We start from the raw sequence: 11,271 nt of genomic DNA, 5'->3' as shown, positions 1-11,271 counted from the left end.
GATATGGAAACGCGGACTGCATGCAGGTCACTAAACAGCAGAGTGGAAGTGTCTAGTAATAGCTAGTGGTGGCAGTGAGAAGTGTTCTGAGGGGTCACAGCCTTGTGTTAGCTAGAATAAGGCTGCTTCCCCTCTCGATCTGGTCAAACTCGCAGTTGGGAACCGTATCAACAGGCGTGCCGCGGGGCCGGTTCCTGACATAATTGGTTGGCAGTGGTGGGAACGTTTAGTACATTAGTACGCAGTTTAGCTCTCTATTCTGAGTACTAAAGGCTGGAAGCTGTTAGAAGCGACTAGTCTACAGAAGTCTACTCAGTGCAGAATCTATATACTTTTTTTTTTTTTGTCACAAAGGTTCACACTTGGCATTTTGCTTACCCCTCCCTCCTTTTTTCTTTTTATTTGGCAATACGATGGCTCAGAAAGCATCCAGCTATGCAAGACAAAGCAGAGATATGCTACTCAATCTGTGTGAGCACAGAGACATCGAGATGGTGAGAGGCCAGACTAAGGAGCATTTAGTTAGCGCCCTCGAGGAGTATGATGAGGCAGAACAAGCTCATGCTCCAACGACAGCAGATGCAGCTCACAACACATCAGAGAAGGAATCGCTCCCGCCACAGGATGCGAGTGGAGATGATGTCCTGGATGATCCACCTAACACGGAAATGGCATCTCTGGAAGCTGATCTACAGCTACTGAACTCGGCTGATCCAGAACTGCGCCTAAAGCTGATTCTACTGAATCGACAGGCAGATGAGGGAAGAGCTGAACAGCGACACCAGGCTGAGAGGAAAAGTGCTGAGCGTCAACACCAGCTGGAGCTGGTTAAACTTCAGCAGCAGAACCGGTCTGCTGGACCCGCAGAATGCGAAGGTGAGCGAGTCCCCAGAATCCCCCTGGATAAGTTCCCCGCTATGGACAAGGACTCTGACATAGACACTTTCTTACAGGGGTTTGAAAGGACTTGTCGTCAGTATGGGGTGCCCTGAGAGCAGTGGGCAAGATATCTCACACCAGGGCTGAGAGGCAAGGCCCTGGAGGCGTTTGTGAGTCTCCCTCAGGAGAAAGAAGCAGACTTTGAGGCAATTAAGCAAGCCATCATTACACAATACCACCTCACGCCAGAGGTGTATCACAAACGTTTCAGGACAGTGCAGCGAGGTCCTAATGACAGTTACCTGGATCATGCTTGCAACCTGCGCACTGCCTTCCAGCAATGGTTAAAAGGACTAGCAGTCACAACCTTTGATGCCCTGCAGGAACTGATAATAAAAGACCAGTTCCTCCACACTTGTCCTGTTGAGGTCCGGCAGTTTGTACTGGACCGAAAGCCGAAAACCGTGGATGAGGCCACGAAAGTCGCTGATTCCTACACTTCCCATCGAGCATCTGATTTCTGGAGGAATACTGCGGCCAGCTGGAAGGGAGAAAAGACCGCAAGACCACCTCTGAGCACCCAGCGAAGCCAAGCACCGCAGCCTCCTGGAGTTAAAACAGCCACCGTTGACACTCGGAAATGTTTTGCATGTAACACACTGGGTCATATCAGTGCTACGTGCCCAGAAAAGAAGAGGGAAGCCCCAAAATCGGGTGGGGCCCAAGCTGCCAGGTGTGCCACCAGGAATGCAGGTAGCTATACCGAGAATCTGCAACCTGTCATGGTTGGGGATACAGTTACCACCGGCCTGAGAGACACTGGAGCAGAGGTGACTCTAGTACACCCCAAGCTTGTGAATCTGGAGGAGTACATTCCTGGCAAGACTATGGCTGTCAAAGGAGTTGGGGGTGTCAGCCCAGCCATACCCACTGCATGGGTTCACCTGGACTGGGGTGCCGGCAGTGGAATGAGAGAAGTGGGGGTAACTATTCCCATCCACACGAACGTTTTGTTGGGTACTGACCTGGGACGGTTAGTGGCCCGGTAGGAGCCTACTCCAACCCCCGTGGAGCCCGCATCCCCAGCAGAAGTTCAGGACTCTTGCAAGGTACTGTTTGATAACTGTGTGCAAGTGGGGGGTGCTGGTGAGCCTCCAGGGGCTAAGGACTGTGTACTAGGAGCCAGCTCTAGTAAGTCTCCAGTGCCCAGGCCTGGAGGGGGACCTGTTGTTACCATGAATACAGATAATGTTGATGTAATATGTGATGTGTTGCATAATGACATGTGTAAGGTGAACGCTCCGTCAGCTGCAGTGGTTACCCGCAGTGCTCACCGGGCTGCAGCAGACAAATTGTCCACTGAAGGGGCTGATGTCACTGGGTCGGACTCTTCCACTTCAGAGCCTGGCTCTGTGGGCCCAGAGGCCTCTCAGTTTGCCACCTCCCTGGTGCCTGTGGCCAACAGCGCTGAGTTATCTGAGGCTGTACGACTTGATAGCAGCCTGGAGGAACTCAGGGGCCTGGTGGACAGGGCACCGGTCGAGGGTGACAAAGTAAGGGTGTACAGGGAGCAAGGCCGACTGTACATAGAGGTTATTCCCTCTGAGCCGTCTGAAGTGGAGGAGGCAGAACGGCAGTTGATTGTTCCCCACAGGTACAGGGAGCAGCTGTTAAGAATAACACATGAGGTGCCGCTAGCTGGTCACTTGGGGATCTGCAAGACCAAAGCCCGTCTTGCTCACAACTTTTATTGGCCCCACATGGGGACAGATATTGCTGATTTTTGCCGGTCTTGTGTCGCATGTCAGTGAGTTGGAAAAGCAGGTGACACAGACAAAGCCCCACTGAGGCCCTTGCCCATCATCGAGGAGCCCTTCCAGAGGGTTGCTGTTGACATCATTGGGCCTCTAGCAATACCCAGCAGCACAGGGAAACGTTTCATTCACACGGTGGTAGATTATGCCACTCACTACCCTGAAGCTGTAGCCCTGAGCTCCATACTGGCAGACAAGGTTGCGGACGCATTGGTGCACATTTTCTCACGGGTCGGTTTTCCCTGCAAGATGCTCACTGATCACGGCCCGCAATTCATGTCGTGCCTAATGGAATGCCTCTGCAAGCAAATGCAGGTAGAACACATCAACGCTAGCCCCTACCATCCCCAGACAAATGGGTTATGTGAGCGGTTCAATGGTACTCTGAAACAGATGCTAAAGGTGTTTGTTGAATCGCAAGGGAGAGACTGGGAGCGCTACCTGCCCCACTTACGGTTTGCTTATTGTGAGGTGCCCCAGGCATCCACTGGGTTCTCACCCTTTGAGCTCTTATACGGGAGAAGGGTACGCGGACCCCTCAATCTCATTTGAGAGGCCTGGGAGGGGCAGAATATGGGTCCCGGGGTCTCCATAGTAGAATACGTTCTAAAGTTCCGGGAAAAGATGGACACTCTGGTGGCAGGACCGAAGCTACTATAGGAAAAAATAGGCAATTGCCCCAGGGCCCCAGAGCCTGTAGGGGCCCCCAAGGTGTCCCTCTCCCATCGTAACTGTTGCTCCCCAGGGACTCTGCAGAGTCTATTAAGTTGAGAGGTGATTGGGGGAGGGTCAGCAGTCAGTTCAGGGGCCCAGGAAGGAAATTTGGATGCAACAAAGGGCCTCTAATGATGCTTTTTAGTCAGGGGTGTCTGTTGGGGGGCCCCCAGGCTAATGTTGCCTTAGGGCCCAATTGTTACTTGAACCAGCCCTGCCTGGTGGGGTTGGTGCAAGAGAATCTTACTCAAGCCCAGGCCACCCAGAAGCAGTGGTATGACCATTGGGCTAGGGAGAGAGTTTATGAGGTAGGTCGTAAGGTGTGGGTCCTAAACCCTATGCGACAGAATAAGCTGCAGGCCACTTGGGAAGGGCCCTATACCATACATAGGAAAATTAGTGATGTGACATATGTGGTAGCGCTGGATGACCGAGGTAAGCAGCTGAAAACGTACCATGTCAATGTGTTAAAGGAACATCATGATAGAACCGCTTGCGCTCTCTCTGTCTGCAGTTTACTACAGGATGGGGAAGCAGAGGCCCTGGTTGACATCCTGGCCTCCACCCAGGAAACCGACTCTGTTATGAGGTGCAGATCAACCCGGAGTTGACAGCAGAGCAGCAGGCTGGGCTATCTGATGTGCTGACCCTCTACCGGGGTACCTTTACAGCCCGCCCTGGTCTGAGCAGCCTGGCTGTACTCCATGTTGACACCGGAAGCAACAAGCCGGTTAGACAGTCAATGTACAGAGTCTCCCCTTAGGTTCAGGCCAACATCAGCAAGGAGATTGAGGAAATGCTGTCACTAGGGGTGATCCAACGGTCGCACAACGCATGGGCATCACCTGTAGTGCTAGTACCCAAACGGGACCAGACCACCCGGTTCTGTGTAGATTATCGAAAACTAAATTTGATAACTACTTCAGATGCTTACCCAATGCCGAGGGTCGATGAATTGTTAGATAAGCTAGCCGGCGCGCAATATCTAACAATCTTAGATTTGTGTCGAGGATACTGGCAGGTCCCTCTAACAGCTAAAGCACGGGAGAGGTCTGAATTATCACCCCTTCGGGTCTGTTTGAGTTCAATGTGATGCCTTTTGGAATGAAAAACGCCCCAGCCATCTTCCAAAGGGTTGTAAATGGTCTCCTGGAAGGACTGGAACACTGTGCTGTCGCCTACCTAGATGGCATTGCCGTGTTTAGTGCCAACTGGGGAGACCACTTAGCGCAGCTTTCACAGGTCCTGGGACAAATCGCTGCAGGAGGTCAACAGTCAAGCCTAACAAGTGTCAGATAGGTATGAAACATGTACAGTACCTGGGACATGTGGTGTATGTGTGTGTGTGTGTGTGTGTGTGTGTGGGGGGGGGGGGGGGGGGGGGGGGTCTCGTCTAGATACTGGGAAGGTAGATGCCATTGTGTCCTGGCCCACCCCCAAATCGAAGAAACAGATTCAGTCCTTTTTAGGAACTGCTAGGTACTATAGAAAGTTTGTCCCCAACTACAGTGCCCTTGCCAAGCCATTGACAGACCTCACAAAAAAGAAGCTGCTCAAGCAGATTATCTGGACTCCAGAATGTGAACAGTCATTCACAGCTCTGAAGAGGGCCCTAGCCAGCCCTCCAGTGTTGCAAGCGCCAGACTTCAGCTGACGGTTTGTAGTCCACACAGACGCCTCAGCCTTTGGCCTAAGGTGCTGTGTTAAGTCAGGTAAAATAAATTGGGTAAGAACATCCGATTCTGTATTTAAGTCGGAAGCTGCTACCCCGGGAGGTAGCTTACGCCACCTTAGAAAAGGAGTGCTTGGCAATTGTATGGGCCCTACAAAAGCTGCAGCACTATCTCTACGGTCGTGTATTCACGGTCGTCACCAACCACAACCCTCTTAGTTGGTTACATCGGGTTTCTAGTGACAATGGCAAATTGCTGAGATGGAGCTTAGTTCTCCAGCAATATAGCTTCACTATTCAACATAGGAAGGGGAGCAATCATGGGAATGCTGATGGACTGTCCCGTCAAGCAGAACCAACAGTGTAGGCGCTGGCAGGATGAACTGGGTAGATCATCTGCCCAGTGCCAATTTGAAGGGGGAGGTGTGAGGATCTATGTGGTGATGATGATATGTACGGTAATATGCAGAACATAGCAGCCATATTCTATCTTGTGAAAGCCATATTTTTCATTTTTCTGACTGTATCCTGTGTATGTCTGCTAAATAATAGTTGTCCTATGGACAGAGTCTCCCACCTGAGCAGTAGATCTCTGCAGCTCGTCCAGAGTCACCATGGGCCTATTGACTGCATTTCTGATCAGGGCTCTCCTTGTTCGGCCTGTGAGTTTAGGTTGATGGCCTTGTCTTGATAGGTTTACAGTTGTGCCATACTCTCTTCGCTTGAACAGTGCTCCGTGGGATGTTCACAGCTTTGGAAATCTTTTTGTAGCCTAAGCCTGCTTTAAATTTCTCAATAACTTGATCCCTGACCTGTCTTGTGTGTTCTTTGGACTTCACGGTGTTGTTGCTCCCAATATTCTCTTAGACAACCTCTGAGGCCCTCACAGAGCAGCTGTATTTGTACTGACATTAGATTACACACAAGTGCACTCTATTTAGTCATTAGCACTCATCAGGCAATGTCTATAGGCAAGTGACTGCACTCAGATCAAGGAGGGCCGAATAATTATGCACACACCACTTTGCAGTTATTTATTTGTAAAAAATGTTTGGAATTGTGTATGATTTTTGTTACACATGTACACACACACACAGGCATGCATATATATATATATATATATATATATATATATATATATATATATATATATATATATATATATATATATATATATATACATATATATATATATATATATATATATATACACACACACACAAGCATACACACACACACACACACACACACATATACAGACACACACACACACACACACACACATACATAGGGTTGCAAAAGTATTCGGCCCCCTTGAAGTTTTCCACATTTTGTCACATTACTGCCACAAAACATGCATCAATTTTATTGGAATTCCACGTGAAAGACCAATACAAAGTGGTGTACATGTGAGAAGTGGATCGAAAATCATACATCATTTCAAACATTTTTTACAAATAACTGCAAAGTGGGGTGTGCGTAATTATTTGGCCCCCTGAGTCAATACTTTGTAGAACCACCTTTTGCTGCAATTACAGCTGCAAGTCTTTTAGGGTATGTCTCTACCAGCTTTGCACATCTAGAGACTGAAATCCTTGCCCATTCTTCTTTGCAAAACAGCTGCAGCTCAGTCACACTAGATGGACAGAGTTTGTGAACAGCAATTTTCAGATCTTGCCTCAGATTCTCGATTGTATTTAGATCTGGACTTTGGCTGGGCCATTCTAACACATGTTTTGTTTTAAACCATTCCATTGTTGCCCTGGCTTTATGTTTAGGGTCATTGTCCTGCTGGAACGTGAACCTCCGCCCCAGTCTCAAGTCATTTGCAGTCTCCAAGAGGTTTTCTTCCAAGTTTTCCCTGTATTTGGCTCCATCCATCTTCCCATCAACGCTGACCAGCTTCCCTGTCCCTGCTGAAGAGATGCACCCCCCGAGCATGATGCTGCCACCACCATATTTGACAGTGTGGATGGTGTGTTCAGAGTGATGTGCAGTGTTAGTTTTCTGCCACACATAGCGTTTTGCATTTTGGCCAAAAAGTTCCATTTTGGTCTCATCTGACCAGAGCACCTTCTTCCACATGGTTGCTGTGTCCCCCACATGGCTTGTGGCAAACTGCAAACGGGACTTCTTAAGCTTTCTGTTAACAATGCCTTTCTTGCCTATTTTGTAGCCTAAGCCTGCTTTAAATTTCTCAATAACTTGATCCCTGACCTGTCTTGTGGGTTCTTTGGACTTCACGGTGTTGTTGCTCCCAATATTCTCTTAGACAACCTCTGAGGCCCTCACAGAGCAGCTGTATTTGTACTGATATTAGATTACACACAGGTGCACTCTATTTAGTCATTAGCACTCATCAGGCAATGTCTATGGGCAACTGACTGCACTCAGATCAAAAGGGGCCGAATAATTATGCACACACCACTTTGCAGTTATTTATTTGTAAAAAATGTTTGGGATCATGTATGATTTCCGTTCCACTTCTCATGTGTACACCACTTTGTGTTGGTCTTTCATGTGGAATTCCAATAAAATTGATTCATGTTTGTGGCAGTAATATGACAAAATGTGCAAAACTTCAAGGGGGCCGAATACTTTTGCAAGCCACTGTACATACACGCACAAACACACAAACATATACACACACACACACACACATATTTATTTATTTATTGTATTTATAAAGCGCCAACATATTATGCAGCGCTGAACACACACACACAGACACACACACACACACACACACACACACACACACACACACACACACACACACACACACACACACACACACACACACACACACACACAGTGGTGTGAAAAACTATTTGCCCCCTTCCTGACTTCTTATTCTTTTGCATGTCTGTCACACATAAATGTTTCTGCTCATCAAAAACCATTAACTATTAGTCAAAGATAACATAATTGAACACAAAATGCAGTTTTAAATGATGGTTTTTATTATTTAGTGAGAAAAAAAAACACCAAATCTACATGGCCCTGTGTGAAAAAGTGATTGCCCCCCTTGTTAAAAATTAACTTAACTGTGGTTGATCACATCTGAGTTCAATTTCTGTAGTCACCCCCAGGCCTGATTACTGCCACACCTGTTTCAATCAAGAAATCACTTAAATAGGAGCTATCTGACACAGAGAAGTAGACCAAAAGCACCTCAAAAGCTAGACATCATGCCAAAATCCAAAGAAATTCAGGAACAAATGAGAACAAAAGTACTGTAATTGAGATCTATCAGTCTGGTAAAGCTTATAAAGCCATTTCTAAAGCTTTGGGACTCCAGCGAACCACATTGAGAGCCATTATCCACAAATGGCAAAAACATGGAACAGTGATGAACCTTCCCAGGAGTGGCCGGCCGACCAAAATTACCCCAAGAGCGCAGAGAAAACTCATCCGAGAGGCCACAAAAGACCCCAGGACAACATCTAAAGAACTGCAGGCCTCACTTGCCTCAATTAAGGTCAGTGTTCACTACTCCACCATGAGAAAGAGACTGGGCAAAAATAGCCTGCATGGCAGATATCCAAGCCGCAAACCACTTTTAAGCAAAAAGAACATTAAGGCTTGTCTCAATTTTGCTAAAAAAACATCTCAATGATTGCCAAGACTTTTGGGAAAATACCTTGCGGACTGACAAGACAAAAGTTGAACTTTTTGGAAGGTGCGTGTACCGTTACATCTGGCGTAGAAGTAACACAGCATTTCAGCAAAAGAACATCATACCAACAGTAAAATATGGTGGTGGTAGTGTGATGGTCTGGGGGTGTTTTGCTGCTTCAGGACCTGCAAGAGGAGAATGTCCGGCCATCTGTTCATCAACTCAAGCTGAAGCGATCTTGGGTGCTGCAGCAGGACAATGACCCAAAACACACCAGCAAATCCACCTCTGAATGGCTGAAGAAAAACAAAATGAAGACTTTGGAGTGGCCTACTCAAAGTTCTTACCCGAATCCTATTGAGATGTTGTGGCATGACCTTAAAAAGGCGGTTCATGCTAGAAAACCCTCAAATAAAGCTGAATTACAACAATTCTGCAAAGATGAGTGGGCCAAAATTCCTCCAGAGCGCTGTAAAAGACTCGTTGCAAGTTATCGCAAACGCTTGATTGCAGTTATTGCTGCTAAGGGTGGCCCAACCAGTTATTAGGTTCAGGGGGCAATTTCTTTTTCACACAGGGCCATGTAGGTTTGGGTTTTTTTTTCTCACTTAATAATAAAAACCATCTTTTAAAACTGCATTTTGTGTTCAATTATGTTATCTTTGACTGATAGTTAACGTTTTTTGATGAGCAGAAACAGTTAAGTGTGACAAACATGCAAAAGAATAAGAAATCAGGAAGGGGGCAAATAGTTTTTCACACCACTGTATACACACACATACAAACACATATATTCACACACATACATACAGACACACACATATTTACACACACATATATATATATATATATACACACACACACATATATATATATATATATATATACACACACACACACTCACACATACATTCATACATACATACATACATACATACATATACTGTATGTATATATATATATATATATATAGATATATATATATATATATATATATATACATACAAACACACACACACACACACACACATCATTCATTTTATTGAAGAGTAAACTTTTCGTGACATAAAACCATTTTAATAGTATAAACACCTTAGTGTATATTTAAAAAGATTAATAAACCAATAAACTATAAATAACGTTTTTGCATTAAACCATAAAAATTAATCTAGGAAAGGAACTCTCAAAAATGAAAAATATTGTTTTTAGTAAAAACGATAAATATCGTTTAAAAAAAATTATCGTGCGTAACCAGGCACCATTATTTGGCCGGCGCCATTTTTAACTGTACGCGGTGAAAAGCTAGTGACTGATCAGAGCGCAGTGCGAGAGAGAATTCTTTCGGTCAAAGCAAGTTGGTGAAAAGAGTGGATGGTTTACATAGAGAGAGAAATTCAAAGCTGTAGGGCTGCTGCCTGAGGTTACTATGCAGGTGAAAAAAAGAGCTAAAGCTGTCCAAAGAGTGCTAGAGATGGCTGAGGATGCTGAAGAGAGAGAGAGAGAGAGAGAGAGAGAGAGAGAGAGAGAGTGAGAGAGAGAGAGATAGGACTGACTGAGTTGACAATCATAGTGAAGGCAAGTTAGGGGGGCTGATCAAGGATACTAAATGGATGGGGTAGGTTGACAGGAGGGGAGAAAGGATTGACTGACAGAGGGTGCTAGGTGACTGAAGAATAAGCTAGGGATAACTGTGGATAGTAGGTAGAGAGATGAAGCTAAGGTCATTGCTATATGCAGAGAGCATGGGTTAGTACAATAGAGTTTCAAGTACCTCTTAATTTTGTTAAACTATTTTTTTTCCAGACTGTAGCAGTCTATGTAGCCATTTACTCACTTTTAGCATCTTTGATTTGTAACCCTAGGAAATACAAATGTCCATGAAAGAGCGGCCAGTGGGTCAACCTTAAGCGAGAGGCTCCAGCCATTGTTACACATTGGTCACTAAACAGCATATATTTGTTACAATAATCCTAACATACGGTACTCTAGCTAGGGTTCTTAACCTCCTTGGCGGTAATCCCGAGCTGAGCTCGGGGTATGCCGCCGGAGGTCGCCGCTCAGGCCCTGCTGGGCCGATTTGCAATCTGCAAAAAGCAGCACACGCAGCCGGCACTTTGCCAGCCGCGTGTGCTGCCCGATCGCCGCCGCTCCGCGGCGATCCGCCGCGTGCAGCGGCGAAAGAGGGTCCCCCCAGCCGCCCGAGCCCAGCGCAGCCGGAACAAACACTTCCGGCCGGCGCTAGGGGCTGGATCGGGCGGCTCTGACGTCAGGACGTCGACTGACGTCCATGACGTCACTCCGCTCGTCGCCATGGCGACGAGGAAAGCGAAACAAGATAGGCTGCTCATTGCGGCCTATCTTGTTACTTTCGATTGCCGGAGGCGATCGAAAGTACACTTCCGGAGCGCCCTCTAGTGGGCTTTCATGCAGCCAACTTTCAGTTGGCTGCATGAAATATTTTTTTTTTTATTTAAAAAAAAACCCATTTCAGCCTCCCTGGCAAAATAAATAGACCGCCAAGAGGAGCTGTCAGCAGCTATACTATCTCAGAAAATAAAAAACACATGTATAAG

General features: G+C 46.5%; 1 pseudogene; it reads left to right on the top strand.

Moving 5' to 3' along the window:
- The first annotated feature begins 917 nt into the window (after nucleotides 1-917).
- LOC137540986 (uncharacterized) lies at nucleotides 918-1,928 on the top strand (annotated as a pseudogene).
- The last annotated feature ends 9,343 nt before the right edge of the window (nucleotides 1,929-11,271 follow it).

The sequence above is a fragment of the Hyperolius riggenbachi genome, chromosome 12 (genome assembly GCF_040937935.1).
Source record: "Hyperolius riggenbachi isolate aHypRig1 chromosome 12, aHypRig1.pri, whole genome shotgun sequence".
Taxonomy (NCBI): Eukaryota; Metazoa; Chordata; class Amphibia; order Anura; family Hyperoliidae; genus Hyperolius; species Hyperolius riggenbachi.
The sequence above is the reverse complement of the archived record's forward strand: the minus strand, read 5'-3'. Positions and strand labels throughout refer to the sequence as shown.